Source organism: Vigna umbellata, chromosome 9 (assembly GCF_029865625.1).
Source record: "Vigna umbellata cultivar VRB3 chromosome 9, Vumbellata_1.0, whole genome shotgun sequence".
Classification (NCBI taxonomy): domain Eukaryota; kingdom Viridiplantae; phylum Streptophyta; class Magnoliopsida; order Fabales; family Fabaceae; genus Vigna; species Vigna umbellata.
Window position 1 is genome coordinate 27,303,498 of NC_142173.1, and position 21,975 is coordinate 27,325,472.

The following is a 21,975-nucleotide window of genomic DNA, read 5'->3' on the forward strand; positions in this document are numbered from 1 at the left end:
GTAGATACTTAGACTACTGTATCACATATATTTATAGTACAAAATTCGTGTCTTAATTTACTTATTTGTCTCAGTTTAATTATTAACAATCAGTGTCACGTGATTTTCATGGGCGTGTCTTTTACGATTAAAGATCACTTGCTCATGATTATGCGTGTCTATAAGACAGGTCATACACGTATACATGTCGTGTATAGACCTATAGATGTACACTTGTATATGATATACATTGCGTCTTAAGTTAATTATAAAAATATAAATGGTGGATCCCATCTTTACCAGTTTAATTATAAAAATACTTACTTAAATTTTCATTTTTTTTTCTAAAATTTAGCTATTTTACTTATATTATTAAATTTATAAAAGTTCTCAACCTTTCAACGTGAAACACAGTGCTTTTATATTATTAAATTTATAAAATTTAATATTATTTTGGTTCTGTATTAGTTAATTTTATTTAAAATAATTTTCATACGTTTTGGCGTTCAAAATAGTTTATTCTTTTTATAAAATTGTTTAATTTAGTTATTTTTGCTGATAACGTTTAACTAACTAATGATCTAAGTTCACTTTAACTAATATTCAATAAATTATTTATTTTTAAATATAAAATAAAATGTGACGTGACAACTACCATTAGTGATAAATGTTAATTATTAATTATTTTTAAATTTAATTGATGCATCATAGTTAAATCCTAATTATTTTTTTTTAAATGCATGTTTTCCTTTCAAGAACTCTAATCATTTTCTTTTTCTCCACCTTTAGGTTCTTTCTCGCGGACAAACTCTTATGCTGGGAGGGGCAACAAGAGCCTACACTAGTAAAAAAACTTGATTTAAAATCGTATAATACGCTTCGGTTGAAGCGGAACCGAAATCTATAAGAAAACGGTGGCATTTTCGTAGTTTTAATTAATTTTTTGACCCAGTTTAAGGGGGAACCGAGGCATATAGATAATATGACCTCGGTTCAAACCCCACTCGATGCCTAAAACGCTGATAATGCCTCAGTCCACTGGACCCGAGGCAATATACCCTTCCGCATTTCACCCTCACATAACCCTTCTCCACCTCCGCTTCTTCTCTTCCACTTCCGCATTTCACCCTCACCTCCGCATTTCACCCTCACATAACCCTCTCCTCCACCTCCGCTTCTTCTCCTCCACCTCCGTATTTCACCATCACATAACCCTCTCCTCATCCAACAGCGCCCCCTTCTTCTCCTCCTCCCCAAACCCTAACGACGCCCACCCTTCGCCGTCGCGTCACGTCCATGGCAATGGTGTCTCCTCCACCTCCGCCTCCTCCAGATCCCTCAAAACCCCCTCATTCCAGACCTCAGTGGAACCCCGTCGTCACCATCCTCGACGCTCTCAGCCTCAAGCCCGCCGCCTTCTTTGTCGCGTGGTTCTCCGTTATCTTCGCCCAGCTCGTCTTCTTCTCTCCGCCTCCTCCTCCCTCCTCGCCGCCTTCAACTCCTCCGTCGTCGTGGCTGCCATCGCCTATTTCCTTTGCGCCCACACCACCTTTCTCCTCAGCGTCTGGTCCTCTCTCCAGTTCAAGTGGCTCCTGCTCGAAAACCCTTCCATCATCGTTGCCCTCGAGCGCCTGCTCTTTGCTTGCCTCCCTGTCTCCGTCGCGGCGCCTCCTCCTGCTGGTCGACACCGGTAATGACCTTGTCTGGGTGAAATGCTCCGCTGCCGTAACTGCTCCACCAAGCGACCCAGATCTGCATTCCTTCCCCGACATAGAAGCTTTCTCTTTGTTATGGTTTAATTTTGGCTGCTCATTGTTCTGGTTTTTTCTTTGTCTGTAGCAAAGATGGAAACTTTATGGTTTAATTTTGCACATGGTGAAGTCCTTCAAGGTGTCACGGAGGTGCGTTGGCTTTGGTGGCAGAGGCTCTTGCAAGCATAGGCGCATCAGAATATGCTGCAAGGTGATGCAGTACCCCATTTCTCTTTGTGTTCTGATTTACTTTGATGTTGATATGAAAGCCCTTCGGCTGTTTGGTGTGTAATTTTGAGTCTTTGGTTCAATTTCAGGGGTTCGCTTGTGCCACAAGTTCCAATTAAATTTTCTCGGGAGAAATCGTTCATTGATGATGAAGGGTTTCTTATCTCTCTACCAGTGAAGATTCTTGATGATAAAGCACTTGCTTTCACTCTGTTATTTTGCTTTTCTTTTTTCTTGGTTATGCTTCTTGTAGAAGATCACTCCTGTGATTGCTAGAACAAACATTATTCCTCCTATGGAAACAACCACTCTCCGAAACAAGAGTTCATAACAGAAAAATTATAAGCAAATGATGTTATATCTTGCAAAATTCTGTTGGACGTGATCAGAACTGTTAATATACCAGAAGAAAACTAATACACATAAGACCCCTTCTGCATAAGACCCCTCTAACACAAGACTCTATTGCCTCGGTTGCATTTCGACCGAGATAAAAGTATATAATTTTTGACTCGGTTCAGACCCGAGGTAAAACGCTATAGATTTTTTAACTCGGCTGTATATGCACCGGTTGCAAAACCGGTGCAGATGGATAAAAGTAACCGCGGTCTTTTCATTTTATTGTACTAGTGCTACATTATCCAGTGTCTTCACGGAGACAAAGAATGGGAGAGGCTTTGTGATTCGTTTTAGGGCTCCGAATTAGGGTTCTATTTTTGGGTTTTTGATCCACGGCTTTGGGATTTCAGTGTTTCGTTTTTGAATTGGGGTCTTTGTTCTTGTTTTCTAGATTTTCAAATTGGATGTTGGGGTTCCTGCTCTCATAGTTTAATCTTGCGTTTTGGGAATTTCTCGCAATTTTGGACTCTCATTGGTGGTTGCTAATCGTGTTTTGGGTGGTCTTTGGTTTGTTTAAAATAGTCCTCACATTTTTTCGTTCAAAATGGTAGTAAAAATTGTTCAATTTAATCTTTTTTGTTGATGGTCTTTAAATCGCTAACGGCATAATGTTCGCCTTAGCCAATATTCAATGAGGTGTCTATTTTTAAATATATAGCAAGATGTAACGTGACAATTACCATTAGTGTTACATATTAATTTTTAATTATTTCTAGGCTTAAATGCTTACTTCGTCCTCATGTTAAGAGGTGAATTTCTGTTTAGTACTCGGTTTTAAAAATGAAGACATTAGGTCCCTATGTTATGAAAAGTATATGAATAAAGTCCACAAAGAAAGAACAAGTTCAACAAATCATCAAAGAAAACACTGAACAAGAGAGAGAAAAAGTTGGACAACGGAAGAGAGAAGAGAAAAAATACGGTCACATCAGCATGGATTTAACGTCGTTGTTGTCAACTTAACAGACATGACCTTATTCATACACTTTTCATAACATAGGGACTCGATGTCTTCATTTTTAAAACCGGGTACTAAACAAAAATTCACATCTTAACATGAGGACGAAGTAAGCATTTAAGCCTTATTTATAAATCCTAATTGGGTGCATTACAATTAAACCCTAATTAATTTCTCCAAATGCCTGATTTCCTTTCAAGAATCCTAAATATTTTCATTTTTCCCACCTTTAAGTTATTTCTTGTGGACAAACCCTTGTGCTTGGAGGGGCGACGAGGGCCTACATCATCATGCGTCTTCGTGGTGGCAAAGAATGGGAGGGGCTTCATGGTTCGTTTTAGGGCTCCAAATTAGGGTTCTATTTTTGAGTTTCTGATCTCGCGACTTTGGAAATCTGAAATAGGGATTTCGGTGTTTCATTTTCGAATCGGGGTCTCTGTTCTTGTTTTCTAGATTTTCGAATTATGTTTTGGGTTTTTTTTTATCTTCCGTTTTGGGAATTTCTTAGGGTTTTGTTTTCTCGCAATTATGGGTTCTCATTTGTGGTTGCTAATAGTGTTTTGGGTGGTCTCTAGTTCGTCTATGCAACTTGGCGGTGCGCGACGGAGAAGATGCAGGTTATGGCGTGATTTTAGGTCCGCAGGTGTTCTGGTTCGTTTGTGTCACGATGGATGGCGATAGAAGCGGAGCTTGCTTCGTTCTGACCTTACGGTGGCTCTCTCTTTACAAGAAAAGAATAAAAAATTTAATAAATAAAAAAGGCTTAATACTTGTTTTGGTCCCTCGATTTCTTAGGTGTGTTCAAATTGGTCCTACCTTTACTGAAAAGTTCACAAACATCCCATATTTTGTAAAAACAGTTCACGTTAGTCCTTTTTTCTTACGACGTTAAAAACACTAATGACAAAGTTGTCCCCCTAGCGAAAACTGAATGACTTGTACACTTATTCAACACGTGACACGCTGAGTTGAAATGACTTGGCAACATGTGTGGAATTGTTAAAATTGAAGTAATTAGTTAAAAGCAAATGGTTAGGGTTCGTGCAAGTTCGTCCCTGAAGTGAGGAAAGTTGTTCTTCCAAAAGTTAAAAGCAAAGGGATTGGGTACTTGGTGGTGGCTGTGATGGTACAAGGGGTTGGGTACTTGGTGGTGGCTGTGATGGTACAAGGGGTTGGGTAGTTTATGGCTATGATGGGTCTGTTGGTTTTATTATGGGTTGGGTAGTTTTGGCTGTTATGATTTTGTTGGTTCTATGATGTTTGAACGTAAAAGGCATTGTTTTTTGTTGCGAACCACTTGACGACAGATGCTACATTTCTTTCTGTGGCCATCAACACTCATTTGGGTCCCAATCTTAGTTAGCTCCCATGCCTCAAACCTTCCTTTTTTTTCTTGAGAAGAAATATAAGTTTTACCTTTGTTCTTTCATTAAGTCGATAGTAAACAAAAGTAGTCCAATGATCTTTATTTATTCCATCTAGAGCCATCACATATCAATTCATATCTTGTACACGCACCATCATCTCTTTGTTACCAGACTTCTTATCGACCATATCTTCATTTATGATTAAATGCTTTCAAGATGTAATTTATTTGCACATCAAAATTGATTGCAAACTTTGCCTTCAAAACAAATTTTAATCAAAATTAACAACAATTACCTAAAAATTGAATTGTAAATTGAAAATTTACATTACTTACTTGAATGGTATTTTGAATAATGTCTTCTTTGTACTCTTTAGGAATCTTCTTCCAAGTAGAATAGCAAATAGGGAATGCTTTGAAGTTTCTAGAAATACTCCTCAAGAACCAATTCAACAATGCTCCACCATCCCTAACTGGTTGACACTCATCATTCCAACGTACAACAATCCTTTCATTCTGAGAAAAATTTCAAATATCATTTGTTTTTAAGTGTTTACTTGTCATCTTGCATTGGTCATCTAGAAGAAATCAAAATTGTGTCAAACAACTTCAGCAGTAAATATTAATATCACATATAATGCAAACATTTATATGTGTAGAGTGTCTTATACCAATGACATCAACCAACTATGATCTCTTGTATGTTGTTGGTCTTTCTTTTTGCACTTCCAAAATGTCCTCATTTTCATCTTCTGCATGTTCAGATTGTACATGTGAAGTTCTTCCAACTTGAGGTGGTGAATGAAGAGTAGCTTCATTTAGGTTGCACATATGTATGGAAATATAGAGGAATATTAAACAAATATGAACAAGAGTTTCTAATCATAATGGAATAATGGATTGACAATCATCTAAGGAACATAATTCATACATCACTAGGTTTGTGGTTTTGGGATTGAGAATGAGGACTAGAGATTAACTGCCACCATGCTAGAAACATTGGAAGCAAAATCATAGGAAGCAGAAATAGAGGTATAAAAGAGGTCAAAGTCATTTGAACTAACGAGGTTCTTGGGTTTGAGTTCTGTATAGAGAAACCAACCACATTATGTTTAAGTTTATATGAGTATAGTGTAATGAATCTCATGTATCGTTATAGTACATTAATGTACAGTTAGTTAGTTTGGTAGTGTTTAGTCACTAATTCACATTTCAGCACTTTATACTAATTCTAATATGCTTTTATTTTCACCAATGCATTTTAATAATTTGATACTTGATCCAAACATTTGATTCCAGTTCAATTTCAGATTTCTCAAATTTCTAGTTTGGTTGTTAAGTTCATTGCCTATCACGCCACTGAATCTAACTTTTTTAATGTTTAATTATGATTTTTCTTGATTAATTAATTTCAATTCCAAGTATTGTTTCATGATTCATGTTTCTGAACTCAATTATTATAGGTTTGATTCTTAGTTTTCAGTTCTTACTAGTTGAGTAAGTACTCAATTACTAGTTCTTACTTCTTACTAGTTCTTAAAATTTATATTGCCAATTCACATGGATTATAGAAAAAATATTAAGTTAATTTATAAGAAATTTGAAATCCTGTGACGGGATAGTAGGAAATATATAGAAAATATGGAGACATATCAATAACTCTTGCTTTATGGATACAAAATTCTGCTATGTATTAAAGAAGTTGAAGACACTGACAATAATTTTGACAAGGGAATATTCAAGTCCTTAGTTTCTTTCCCCACTATCAAAGCTTTGAGCTAGGTATGTTCATACTTGGTTGCCCTACGATATTTCATTCTTCAACTTTGATTTTTGCGTTTGAAATATCAATAATAAGTATTTTTGGTAAATAATCTCTTTTATTCTTTGTTGAAGTTTTGTCTAATCTAAGCAAAGTGGAAGTTCTTCACCTACCTAACGCACATATCAATGGAATTTTACCAAATCTAGTATATACATTAGTAGCATAAACTTTAAGTGTATTATTATTATAAGAGTTTAATAACTATACTTATTGATGGACAAATTTATGATCACCAAAATGTGATGTCACAAACTTGTTTTACAATCGGCAAGTATGACCGAATCGTTCAAGTAATAAACTTGGTAAGACCAAGTATCGTTCTCCCAAAGGACTCACGGCCTAGTTTAGTTGTGTGGTTTGTTGATTAGCTAAGACTTAAGAACGAAATATTTGAAGTTTAATATGCAAAACAGAAAATAAACATGTATGCATGATGTTTTGATCAATGGCAAAAGCAAAAGACAAGCACTTTCAATGAAATATATATATGAATATGTTGTTGGGGGTCAATTTCATCTCATCCACTCTCATATATTTTAGGAATTCAACATTCAAATCATCATTGTTAATGCCACTCTCTAAATTACCTTGTCAAGAAGGCCTATCCCTAATTACGAGTTCATACGATTCCTAGCATTCCTAATAATTAGTTCTCTTAGCACAGGAGCTTAACGACAACCAATATAATATTGGGAGTAATTCCCCGGATCTAGACTTCCCCGTACGTTCCCGTATCGACAAAATCAATAATCATGCATTGAATGAGTTAAACAAAGCAAGCATTAAGCAAAGAGGAAAAGCCCTAACTAATGATGAAAGAAAGCATAAATCTTAGATTAAGATGCAAGCACAAATTCCATATATGAGAGCTTCAAAAGATTACATTGATTCCCCAACAAACATACAAGGTTTAGTTCACCATATTCATGGTGAACCTAGATGAACAATAATGAAAGAATGAAAGATAAAACCCTAGAAAGGTGAAGAGGTAGCCTGAGCATCCAAGATCCTCCTTCAAAGGGGTGGAAGAGAGAGTGTTTGCTTTGTTTCTGCCAAAGATACCAACCCTAAGACATCTAGGTCTTTAAATAGGACATAAAAATAATAGAAAACGGGTCCAGGCCCAAACAGATCATAAAATCGCATAAAACTGGCCCAAAACTCGTCTGGTTGACTTTTTTCGTATTCTGGTTGACTGGTTGACTTTTTGGTTGACTGGTTGACTTTTCTGGTTGACTAGTTGACTTTTCTGGTTTCTGGTTGACTTTTCTGATTCCATCTCTCTCCTTCTTCACTTCTTTCACTAAATTCACATTAAAACCTGCATAAAAACACTGAAATGAAGCATAAACCTGTCCAGCTCTCTTATTTCTGAAAATATGGATAAAAGCATGATTTCAAGCTAGTTTCTAAGTGTAAAGGTTGCTTTTTGTGTCAATTTTAAGCATGAAAATAACAGTTTTTCAACTGTTATCACTTATCAATCAATTAAAAATCACTCTCATGACTTTAAGGTAGTTGTAAAAATGAATAATCTAGAGGAACTTTCCATGCATGCCCTGACAACTTGACATCATTTCCCTATCTTGATGTCTCCTTCAGCTACTTAAGTGGGAATGTGACACCCTTTCTTGCTCAACTAACATCTAGCGAATTTCTTAACATTTCATTCAATAACTTTGAGGATATACTCTCATTATAATCAAACTTACGGTTGAGTTAAACTTACTAGCAACAATTCCAACTTTCCTTTCAAATCAAACTAAAATTCCCATCAAACTATCTTCCAACCACTCAAACTGCATTATACATATTCACAATTCATCACAAATAATTAAAACATTATTTTCATATTGATTTGAGCTATTTCTTCATTGTTGCATACCATGAACGCTGTCACAGGTTGTGCAAATCTGCATATCTGCTTTCACTCTTTTATTTTTCTCGCATGAGTTTCTTTTGTCATTCTAGACTAGTTATTATTGTTTATATATTCTCCCACTTATTCCATTGTTTTCTTGGAAAAATCTACACAAAATACCTACCTAAATACCGATTTTCTTGGATTGACACTCGATCTATCGTACACTACATTTATAGTGCCATTACCTTAACACCTTTGGAGGAAGGTTTTTTAGCTTATTAACAATGACATCATCAGCAATTGTACTCTCTTTTTTGTCTTCCATCTTGATCTCTTACATTTCTTACAAAAAAAATTATCTTTGTCTTCTCCATCATACAACATACAATCATTCAGACAAGCATAAATTTTGGTGTAATTAAAACCAAGCTTGTTACCTTTTTGGCTTCATAGAATAAATGTGGAATTTTAGTGTGTTCAAATGCATTTGCTAGCAACTATAGTATCACCGACATTGCTTTTTCACTTATTTTGTATAGACATTTGATGTGATAGAACTTCACCAAGAATGAAAGTTTCTAATATTTATGACATCCTTCATATAAACTTTGTTGTCCATCTTGCATTAAGTCAACAAAATCTGTACCATCATGACTCCTAGTATGACTTCACTCTGCACCCAAATCGTCATCATCGACCATGTCATTGTTAGAGCAATGATACATAAATACATCATTAACCATTTCACACATGTTATTAGTAATTGGGACTCTTGCATCATTTTATTCGGCCATGACTCCTATTTCATCCTTTACTCTTATCTCCTCATGTAGAAGTCACATTGTCTATTCTTTTGGAAAATATTTAACAATTAAGCGCTCATATACTACTTCATAACATTGCCATTTCTTAAAATTGAATTTTTGACATGGACATATTATCTTTCTCCTAATATCACTACTGAATGCAAAGTCAAGGAAGGTATTCAATCCTCCCATATATTGACTTGTATTTTGAGGCATGTCTATCCATGATTTTTCCATTAAAACGAGCTCTACTCATGGCAAGAGGATTGGAAGATTAAAATAATTGACAATATCCAACGAAGTTAACTACATAAGAAGAACTTACTAAATTGGTTATAAAACTAAGTCCTATACCAACTTTGTATAAATTTGAAAAGTGAAATAGTCCCACTTGTTAATGGGATCGAAGAATTGAATACTAAGTAGCTACCCTACTTAGTTATAAAATTATTGACGGGAGGAATGTAATACTAAGTAGTAGACCTACTTAGTATTATAAATAAACATTAAACAAATAAAACACTAAGTAGATACGTACTTAATTATCAAATTTAATTGATTTTAAAGAATCTCAACAAAACATTATTTAAAAGATTTAAAAGAATAAGTTGTATAATAATCATAATTTTTTTACTTATATAGACAAAACCAAGGTCCTATAAGTTGATTTTTCAAGCATAAGATTGGAGGACTGATTAAGCATAGATTTTTTAAACTCCTTAGAAGACTAATCGTTCACCAAAATGTCAAGAGATATAGAAATGCTGAATCAAGAATTTATTGATCATCCAACTTAAGATTAGTATTTAGAGGCATGTTTCGATGTTGCAATTTTTTTTGTGAACGTGCAATTGTTCTTAATTTTCGAATTAATAGGAACACAAGTTACTGAAAATAGTTTATTTGAAAATTTGTCACGATAGTTTCATAATCAATAAAGTTTTCAAATTCTTTGGTCTAAGCCTTTAATTATGTCTTCTTTGGTCTAAGCCTTTGAGATATATGGTTTATATGATAGAAGTCCTTAATAAGACTCCTTGAGTTAGTTACCTTATTTCAATGGTTTATGCGTTAATTTCATCAACATACAAATATTTAGTTAGTATTTAGAAATAATTAATTTAGAAATAATTTATAAATTAAAAGTTACTTAAACTAGTTTGTAGTTCACAGTTTATTTAATTTTTTTATTATCACTTTTTCTATATTTTAATTTATTTATGTGTATTATTTTTTATTTTAGTTTTATGAAAGCAATTTTTTAAGCATATATTGATTACTATCAAGAGAAAAACCACAGTCAAGATTTTGATAGACTTTTACTCATCCAGTACAGTAGTAGTATAAAGGGACCCTTTTTCCATCCTTAACCAACTCAAATATTAAAGTGACAGGCAAAAGAAAGAAAACAGAAGCATGATCGTCATTTATTGCCATTAGATGCTGGTGCACGAAACAGGAAGCAAGATTCGATTGTGCTTAATTTTCCAGTAACCAGATTCTGAGTCACCGTATGACTATTCCTCCGTCTAAAACAGTTAACAAGTGAAAAACCAATGAGCCAAATTTTCAAAATAACTATTCTTCATATCAGCACGATTTATCGGATGTCAAAACAACAAATGCAACAACTTTACCATAGAAGCATGGACTGATTAAATATGTTAAGTTGAAAGAAGTCCTCAAATAATTGAGCTAATTAGGAAAATTGTATAATACAACCATTTCCATGCAGTCATCAAGATTATAATCAATATACTAGATCATAAAATTTAACAGTGGAGATTGTTTGATGACACAGGGCTTATTAATTGCAAAAACTTTTGTGGTATGGATTGAAGACAATAAGGGATCGTAGAGGGGTTTAATAACATAAATATAATAAACTGAATGGGAAATATCTAACACAGGTAAAACAACACCAGTGTTATGATCAATGAGAAAACTTCTCAGGCTAAAAATCCTTATCTGGATGAAGCAGTGTGAACTCTTTCATTTTAGAATTAATCAATGTCAAGACAATTTTCAAGAAATGCTAATGAAATTGTTCATATTGTGCCTACAGGTATATAGGATTAAGGGGTTTAATTTAAATTATATAGGGACAAAACCTACCTCAACAAATCAGTTACTTCTGTTGCCAAAATCCTCTCACGGGTATCAGGAAGTACGGTGTAATTGTCTCTTATGAAATTCACAAAACCAAACTGCTCAAAAGTTGTAAGAAAACAAGAGAAGGAAACTAGCATCACATGTATTTTCAGAAAAATACATCTTTATAACAAAAACTATGCAACACAGTCCAAAATCCAGTTCTCTAATATATAATGTTATCTCCACTTGTACTAACAACAACATTTTTTTACCAGAACTTGTGTATTGCAATTACAAAAATTGGAAAACGACATGAAAATCAAAGCAGATTCTTATATGTGGAAAGCTTGCCTGGGTTGTGTTCAACCCTGACAATCCTTCAATACCAGAAGTCAATTGTAGTGAACCAGACTTTTGTACCATTGCCTCTGTTGTATGCTTCTCAGATCCAAGTTTGAAACCTTACAGAAATAAAACCAAGGAAGATACAAAATGCAGTTTATAAGTCAGATTTGTTTCACTAAATCAATAATTTATCAGTATTTTCTGTTTCAACAATACGTACTTAAACAAAAGGGAACAAACCAAAAACTGCGTATCTACTACTTAAAAATTGCATAGTTCAATGTGTTAATTCATATCTACTACTTCAAGCTCTGTTAGTTACTCCAATACCCTTAAATCTAAACAAATATCTTATAAGACTGTTTGATGCACCATTATGTCTGGCATTCATGTCATTCTTTTTTCTCATGTTCACCTTTTTCATTAGCAAATGAAAACTGCTACAGTACCAAAATTTGCCCTTTCACATCGTTAAGTTGAATGGTAGCCCAGTTTAGATTCAATTTTACGACCCAAAAGGAGTAAAACAGAATTACTAAGAAAGAAAAAAAAAAGTAATTATATATGAACTATAGTCTCACCAGTTGAGTGTGGAAGGTTCATTGTACTGATGCTTCTAATTTCGGATTTGGAAGAAGGCCAGACAGGAGAACCATCATTTCAAATGACCACATTTCCAAGATGTTCGAGATGATATAAATAAATATTGGAAAAAGAAACCCAGTGTCTTTTGAACAAATAACTGTGTAGGATTGGGAAAAAGAATGTTACTTTGACATGAGAGAGTGTTGATAAAAATGTGTGAAGAGGAATTGCGAGTGTAGGAAAAGAAAAGATGCCATGCAATGCCTCTTTCGAAAATCCAATCCATGTTTTTGAACATGAAGGAGAAAACCTGACATAGAGTATCAGGATGACATCGCATGGCCTATATACATACCGTTCTTTAAGATTTGATGCTTGGACCCACAAAGTAGCACGTACATTAGGAATAGAGACATTGTTTCCAAAAATTCTAACCAAAGCAGTGACCTCATAGATCATGATGGAGGACCATCTAAGCTTCACATAGGACCTTTAACAAGAGCCATGTCCAAGAGAATCCAAGAGGAAGAGGGAGCACTCAATACCTTACTCTTATGGAGTATTACTTACTAAGTTCTCTTTCTCTTTGCTAAATACTTTTACATTGCTTTTGTAGAATATTAATAAAAGGGAGGAACCATGTCTATGCAACTTAAAAGGGCTGCCACGTAAGTAAAGCAAAAGAAGCACAAATGGATGGTTGGTGCCCATGGCTTTGCATTACGTTCAACACCAAAGACAACAACTCAATCTTCTTCAATTGCTTTGCTGAGTTGGCACTTATAGCTTGCTGCCCAAGCTTCCTATATCTGTTTTACAGCATGTGCACATTTAAATAGCTTGCACAATATGTTTTAGAAGCTCTCCTTCTATAAATAGAGAGCTTCATCACTTGTAAAGGTAACTTGATTTGTAGTAAAGAAATGCTGCCAATTTTCAGCTTTCACTCTCAAGTTCAACCTTGTGCTTTGTTATCTTGCACCTCCTCTAGCTTCTTTCCCCTTTGGAAAGCTTGCTGAGCTAGAATTCTACCAAACACAACTACTCAAACACTTCCAGCATCTTATCAAACACCTTCCGTGCATCCAGAAACTCCACTGCATTTCTCTCAATCCGCTGCCACTTCTCTGCGTCTTGAAGCATCCTTCTACACGTCATGGAGCTGCTTCCATCATTTGGCATCAAGAGCCAGTCGTTTCAGTCACGCTTCAAGAGCTAAGTGTCTCGTATCCATTCCTCTGTTTTTTTTTCCGTCTTGTGCTGTTCCAGTATTTGCCACTGTCTGAATTTTTTTCTTTCTTTCTTTCTCACTTCTATTGTTTGATTTCATGATTGTAGTGGATGTTTGTCCTCATTCACTGTTCCTTAGTGTTTGTTTTCCATTTTAATCGGTGCAACTTCTTTAATTTTCGTTTGAATCTAGCTTAATAATCATTTTCTGTTTTTGTCAGTCATGTGCAGAATTTACTGCAGTTTTAATTCTGTCTAGTATTTGCTACTGTTCCAGCATTATTTCTTTGTTGTTTAAGTGAATCCAGTGCACTTGCTAGCTATATGTTGATCTATAAAGCAATGACATAAAGTCAGCTTTGATCATTTGAGCTCACAAGCATGGTACACTGTTTTCCAGTCCACATTCTGCAGAAAAACTCATTTTCTGGTTTGCTTTACTATAATCTGTTTTTGTCCAGATTTTTGGATTCTAAAGCTTGAAACAAGTTTGTTTGTTGCTTTCACATATGTTTCAAGTGTTAACAATCCGTAATACACATTGCATTCCAAAATGAGTGGTTGAGTTCTTCATAATCTGTTTTCCAAATTTTGCACAATATTTCCAAATCTGGTGCATTGGCTATAAGCTGTTTCAGACCAGATTTGTTGGTTCTTAAGCTTTGAACAAGTTTCCTTGGTGTTGTTCAGCAGTGCTGGAAGTCTAACAACTCATTTTAATCACAGAATTTCAAAAACAGTATTGAGTTGATCAAAATCTGGTTTCCAAAACTGTCACAGTATTCTCCACAAGTTTTTGCACCGTGCTTGAATCCTTGCCATGTCTTAGGTCATATAACATCTGCTAGCTCAAATTTTCAAGCTAGATCTAGTTGCTTAGGACTTTTCTTACATGTTTCTTGCTCCAGCCAGCTTTGATTTACAGGAATTTCCAAATCTGCTGCAGTTCTGGTTTATTTCTTCTACACTTTTAGCAACTGCAACTGTGTTTTGGTGAATCTGCATATTACAGTGCAATTTAAACATTTGTGCAAGTGTATTTCACCATTTGAAACTTGTGTAAACTGTTTCCTTGGTCCATTTTCCTTAAATCTGCAAAATCATAGTTTGACTTCCCATTTTTGCTTCCAATTTGGAACTCAACTAGTTATATTCTGATTCAGTGGTTTTTGGCACATTTTGGTTGTCTATATACATACATTTGGTGCATCAAAGTTCATCTTTACTGTTCATTTGGTCACTTTTAAACCTTTGTGCCAAAACACTTTCTAAAACATCAAATTTGCCTAAATTGGGAAGTGCACTACTGATTAGCTGCTGCAGTGTGATTCTTTGCTGTCTAAGTGTTTGTACACATCAAAATTGATGATATAAACTTGTTTGACATACCATTGGAGCCTTTGATACACTGCCATTTGTTTTGCACACTGCTGTTCCAATTTTCTAGCCACATTTTTGGTGCAGTATGCATTTCTTTGCTGTTTTCTATACTTTAAAAGTTTCAATTTGAAATTTGGATTGGCAAAAGCTAGGGGATTCTGTTCCAACCATTTTTGAATCATTATACAAGTGAATTCAAAGCATCAAAAAGCAAATAACCCCTGCAATCCAGTGTTCATGAATCCAAAACCAGAAAACACCAAAATCTGCTGTTCTTTGTGGCATTTTGTCAAACAGTTTGGCATTTTCATCAAACACTTTCACTGCACTTGAATTTGCTCTTTGTTTCGAGTTTTTTCTTGCTTTTCTAATCTGTTCTAGACCCTATCTTAGGTTCCTTTTGTGTGCTAGCCTTTATTCCAGCCCCAAACTGTTTAGAAATCACCTTTTCTTACTTCCATATCTGCTGTCATATTAATTCTGCATTTAAATTGGATGCACCTTGCTTTTCATCACTCACGGGTTTTGTGAATTTTGGTGTGCTGGAATATCATTTGGTGGTGGAGTTTTAACATCCAGCTAAGCCTTATCAAAGGGGTAGCATCTTAAGGAGTGGAGGTCTTGCTAACGTTGCTACAAGGGAACTTCAAGAGGAATTTACATTGGCTGTCCAACACTTCTTTGCAGCAGAAAAACACCATTTTAAAGTTCCATTTCAGCTCATTTACTTTGCTTTTGCAGCCACACTTGGCTTTGTTTAAATAGTTCTACATTTCATTGTATATTTGGCTTTCTATCACGGAACCTTTGTAGTATATTCTTCTTTGCTTTTGAAACTTGAGTTACTTGGGGAAAATGCTTATCAAGCAATTCCCAGTACTCCATTAAACATTGTAATAGTCTAGTTGCGCATCTTAGTGTGGAAGTGTGTCAAGTGGCTCCCAGTGTCATTTGCACTTTCACTTAGGGCCGTTTTTTTTCTTTTTTTCCATTCATTTCATACTTTCTTTCTTTTGCTTGTTGAATATTTGTGTTCTACGTCTCCGTGATAGCTAGGTGCGCTACCATATAGACAAACCTTCGTTTGGTTTATTAGGGGCATAACATCGTTACATTCCAAAAAGGTTTTGAAAGACTTCTATCTAGAAACTTGGGTAAGAAACGTCAGGAGACACTCTGGCTAAGGAAGGACAAGGTTTCTAAGCTTGTCCATTGTGACTCACCTCTCCTTCCTGGGAGCTATTCGGTTTCTTCACCTTTAGAATCTCTATAGAAGTCATTCACCAAAAACACCTCAAATTCTCTTTTCAAAAGTTTTGATTCATACTTGTGCAAGGTTTTCAAATCATTGTGAAAACAATTTCTCTACTTCACAAGCATGAGTCACTCTAGTGTTCAAGGTAATGTCACTCAAGATCAAGAGAACATAGAGTTGCGAGAAGAGCTCAATAGAACCAAGACTGAGTTGAATGAGCTAAGGCAAATAGTCGCCACTCTTACTATCAATCAAAGCAGGCACACACAGGGAAATCACTCTCATAGGCAAAATTATGATCAAGATGATCATTCCCACCATAGTGATCACCATACTTACCAACCTTATGATCACTATCAACACCCTCCTAGGCGACATCACAACCATAGAGAACATCATGTAGAACCTAAGCTTGACCTTCCTCCTTTCTATGGTAGAGATAATGTTGAAGAATACTTTGAGTGGGAGATGAAGGTTGAACAAATTTTTGAATGCTACAACATAGATGATAGGAGGAGAGTGACCCTAGCCACCTTAACCTTTCAAGGTGCAGCCCTTTATTGGTGGACATCCATCATAAGGGACCAAAGGATGAATGGCGACTACAAAATCCAATATTGGAATGAGTTGAAAGCAGCCTTACACAGGCGACATGTCCCAGCCTATTATGCTAGAGAAGTCATGGACAAGCTCCATAGACTTCAACAAAGAAACATGAGTGTTGAAGAATATAGGCAAAAATTAGAGTTACTCATGTTGAGAGCGGGAATCAAAGAGGAGGAGAGATTCACCATAGCTAGATTCCAGAGTGGATTGAACTATGAGATTAGAGATAAGGTAGAACTCTTACCTTACTTAGATCTCAATGACTTTGTCCAGCTATGTGTGAGAGTGGAAGAACAAAATAGAAGAAAAGCTTCCACAAAGAGACCTTATGCTACCTCCTCTTCATATAGGAAAGATTTTAAGAGGGAGGGTAGTTTTCCAAGATATGAAGAATCAAAAGAGAGAGAGCGTGAACGAGAGAAAGATAAGATCAAAAGCAAGGATAGAGTGCTAAGAAAAGAAAAAGAGAACTCTCAAGGAAAGGAACAACGGTCTCCAAGAGAGCAAACTAGAGATTCCAAGGGTAGGGAGACTAGATGTTTTAAATGTGGGGCTAGAGGACACTATTCAACTGAGTGTCACTTCAAAAAGTCAACCTATATCCTTGAGCATGAAAATCATAGTGAGGTATCAACCTCCAGTGCGTCTGAGTTGTCCTCATCTGAAGAGGAACATGAAGCTCCACCTTGTGATGGAGATCTTCTTATGGTTAGGAGACTCCTTGAAGCAAAGCATGTGGAGTTAGAACAATCTCAACGCGAAAACCTATTCCACACACGCTGCAAAGTTTTGATAAAACTTGTTCTATGATTGTGGATAGTGGTTCTTGTTGTAATTGTTGTAGCTTTAGAATGGTGGAAAAGCTAGGCTTAACTCCTACTCCTCATCCTAACCCTTACAAACTTCAATGGATAAAAGAGGATGAAGGAATAGTTGTTAAGGAACAAGTAAGTGTACCAATTTCCATAGGCAAGTATGAAGATCAAATCATTTGTGATATTGTTCCAATGGAAGCAGGTCACATCTTACTTGGGCGACCTTGGCAATATGACAAACAAGCTTTGCATGATGGGGTCACCAACAAGATCACCATCCAACACAAAGGCAAAAAGATTATCTTGAGCCCTCTTACACCATCACAAGTACGAGAGGATCAAATAATACTTAAAAAAAATTGGATGGTGAGAAAAAGCTCAAAAATAAAACAGTTTCAAAAGAGAAGAATTTGAGTTTGTTAGAAAGTGCCTCAACCAATGTAGTTGTCCCAACAAAACAATCTAAAAATCTTTTTCTTGGACAACCTCACTTTCTCTCTATTGCAAAGAGGCACTTGTTTCCATAAATCATCCACTTGATTCTCTTCCCAAAGGGTTACAAAAGCTTTTGAAAGAATTTGATGATTTATTTCCTAAAGAGGTTCCAAGTGGTTTACCACCTCTTAGAGGAATTGAACATCAGATTGATTTGATCCCTGGAGCTAGTCTTCCCAATAGACCAGCTTATAGGACTAACCCTACAGAAACCAAAGAGATAGAGAGGCAAGTCCATGATTTATTGGAAAAAGGGTGGATACAAAAAAGTCTTAGCCCTTGTGCCGTGCCAGTGTTGTTAGTCCCAAAGAAAGATGGTTCTTGGCGAATGTGTACAGATTGTAGGGCTATCAACAACATTACAGTCAAGTATAGGCACCCTATTCCTCGGTTGGACGATATGTTAGATGAGTTACATGGAGCAAACATGTTCACCAAGATTGATCTTAAAAGTGGATATCATCAAATAAGAATCAAAGACGGAGATGAATGGAAAACCGCTTTTAAGACCAAATTTGGCCTCTATGAATGGTTAGTCATGCCTTTTGGCTTAACCAATGCTCCTAGTACATTCATGCGACTAATGAATCATGTCCTTCAGGAATACATCGGCAGCTTTGTTGTAGTCTACTTTGATGACATTCTAATCTATAGCAAAGGTCTTAAAGAACATCTTCACCATGTGAGGAAAGTTTTGATTTTACTTAGACAACATCACTTATTTGCCAACTTTGACAAATGTACCTTTTGTCAAGAAAGTGTCATTTTTCTGGGATTCAAAGTTGGGAAAGAAGGTGTACATGTTGATCCTAGCAAAATCAATGCTATCCAAGAGTGGCCTGTCTTGAAAACAGTGGGAGAAGTAAGAAGTTTTCTAGGTCTAGCAGGTTTCTATAGACGATTTGTAGAAAATTTCTCTACTATTGCTGCTCCCCTCAATGAACTTTTAAAGAAAGATGTGTCATTCAAGTGGGATGAAAAGCAAAGTCTAGCCTTTGAGACTTGAAGCATAAGTTAACACATGCACCCATTCTACATTTACCTGATTTTTCTAAAGCTTTTCAAGTCGAATGTGATGCATCTGGGGTGGGAATAGGAGCTGTCCTTATACAAGAAGGTCACCCCATAGCTTATTTTAGTGAAAAACTCAGGGGACCTACATTGAATTATCCTACCTATGACAAAGAACTATATGCCCTTATTCGAGCATTGCAAACTTGGGAGCATTACTTGGTGTCTAGAGAATTTATTATCAATACTGACCATGAATCTCTCAAGTATATTAAAGGGCAAGGAAAGCTGAACAAAAGACATGCCAAGTGGATAGAATATCTCGAGCAGTTTCAATATGTCATCAAACACAAAAAGGGAAGTACTAATGTTGTTGCAGATGCTCTATCTAGACGTCATGCATTGTTAGTTACTTTAGGATCACAAATACTAGGTTTTGATGACATTAAGCAACTTTATGAAACTGATCCTACATTTGCATCCACATATGCATCTTGTCTTAAGAAGCCATTCGACGGATTCTATTTCTGAGGGGTATCTTTTTAATAAAGGAAAATTATGCATACCCCAAGGATCCATTCGAAAGCTTCTTATCAAGGAAAGTCATGGAGGAGGACTCATGGGCCATCATGGAGTTGATAAAACTCTTCATACTTTAAAAAGCAAATTTTATTGGCCACACATGAGAATAGATGTCCAAAAGCATTGTTCTAGTTGCATAGCTTGTTTACAAGCTAAATCTAAGGTCATGCCTCATGGACTCTATCTTCCTCTTCCAATAGCTAGCACCCCTTGGGAGGACATTAGTATGGATTTTGTCCTAGGTCTACCAAGAACTCAAAAGGGGTTTGATTCAATCTTTGTGGTGGTTGATAGATTTAGTAAAATGGCTCATTTCATACCTTGCCACAAAGTAGATGATGCTAGCTATATAGCAAACTTTTCTTCAAAGAAGTAGTCAAATTACATGGTTTACCCAAAACTATAGTTTCTGATAGAGATGTTAAGTTCCTTAGCTACTTTTGGAAAACACTTTGGGCCAAGCTAGGAACTAAACTACTATTTTCTACTACATGTCACCCACAAACTGATGGGCAAACAGAAGTAGTAAATAGATCTCTATCAATTCTATTAAGGGTAATGTTAAAGGGCAATATTAAAAATTGGGATGATCATCTACCTCATATAGAGTTTGCTTATAATAGAGTAGTTCATAAGACTACTAAACTTTCTCCTTTTGAGGTTGTTTATGGTTTTAACCCTATCACACCGCTTGATTTACTTCCTCTTCCAGATTCATCTTCTTTTCTTCATAAAGAAGGTATTTCTAAAGCGGAGTTTATCAAAAAGTTACATGAAAAGGTTAAAACCCATATTGAAAAACAAACTCAAAAATATTCTGACTACAACAACAAAGGGAGAAAACAAGTAATCTTTAAAGAGGGAGACTTAGTTTGGCTTCACTTGAGAAAGGAAAGATTTCCTTCTCAACGTAAATCCAAATTAAGCCCAAGAGGTGATGGTCCTTTAAAGTGGTCAAGAAAATAAATGATAATGCATATCAATTAGACCTTCCTGAAAGTTATGGCGTCAGTCCTACTTTTAACATTTGTGATTTAATTCCTTTCACAGGAGATGCCCAACAGGATTCCCAAGATCTGAGGACAGATCTTTTTCAAGAGGGAGGGACTGATGGAGGACCATCTAAGCTTCACATAGGACCTTTAACAAGAGCCATGTCCAAGAGAATCCAAGAGGAAGAGGGAGCACTCAATACCTTACTCTTATGGAGTATTACTTACTAAGTTCTCTTTCTCTTTGCTAAATACTTTTACATTGCTTTTGTAGAATATTAATAAAAGGGAGGAACCATGTCTATGCAACTTAAAAGGGCTGCCACGTAAGTAAAGCAAAAGAAGCACAAATGGATGGTTGGTGCCCATGGCTTTGCATTACGTTCAACACCAAAGACAACAACTCAATCTTCTTCAATTGCTTTGCTGAGTTGGCACTTATAGCTTGCTGCCCAAGCTTCCTATATCTGTTTTACAGCATGTGCACATTTAAATAACTTGCACAATATGTTTTAGAAGCTCTCCTTCTTCTATAAATAGAGAGCTTCATCACTTGTAAAGGTAACTTGATTTGTAGTAAAGAAATGCTGCCAATTTTCAGCTTTCACTCTCAAGTTCAACCTTGTGCTTTGTTATCTTGCACCTCCTCTAGCTTCTTTCCCCTTTGGAAAGCTTGCTGAGCTAGAATTCTACCAAACACAACTACTCAAACACTTCCAGCATCTTATCAAACACCTTCCGTGCATCCAGAAACTCCACTGCATTTTCTCTCAATCCGCTGCCACTTCTCTGCGTCTTGAAGCATCCTTCTACACGTCATGGAGCTGCTTCCATCAGATCACCTTGCGCTGCTCGCGTCTAGTGATATCTTGCTGAATTCCATTCCAGGTATGTGTGCATTCTGTTGTAGATGCAAAGAATTTCCTAGATTTTGGAACGATTTTCCCATCATTCATGGAATCATGCAACACAATCTTACAGCCTCTTCAAAACCAGTTATTCAAACCATCATCAAATTGCGGGTTTATGATGATGTTGTCATCTCCCGCTAAATAACTGACACTAACGTATATACTGCATCAATCCTCCCTTCTTAAGATAATCTTTGTTCTCAAGGATTAAAATTAGGAAACTTCTTCAAATCAAAGAAGAATTTCCACGTTGCTTTCTCTGGAAGTAGGTGCTTTATTTGACAACAACCTTACTAACAACCCTATTTCCTCTTTTGACGGTCGTCCTTTCTATTATCGCCTCTGACTCCTTAACTTTAGAATCTTCATCATTTATTGGGTAGTGGATTGATGTGCTAGCTTCTCCTACAAACTTTTTCAGTTGTGACATGTGAAAAACATCATGAACGAGTCATCCAGCTGGTAATTGGATCTTGTAAGCTATTATTCCAATCTTGT

The 21,975-nt window shown here is 35.9% G+C and overlaps 1 pseudogene; it reads left to right on the forward strand.

Annotated features, from left to right (window-relative positions):
* The first annotated feature begins 15,282 nt into the window (after positions 1–15,282).
* Positions 15,283–20,797, forward strand: LOC148193115 (uncharacterized; annotated as a pseudogene).
* The last annotated feature ends 1,178 nt before the right edge of the window (positions 20,798–21,975 follow it).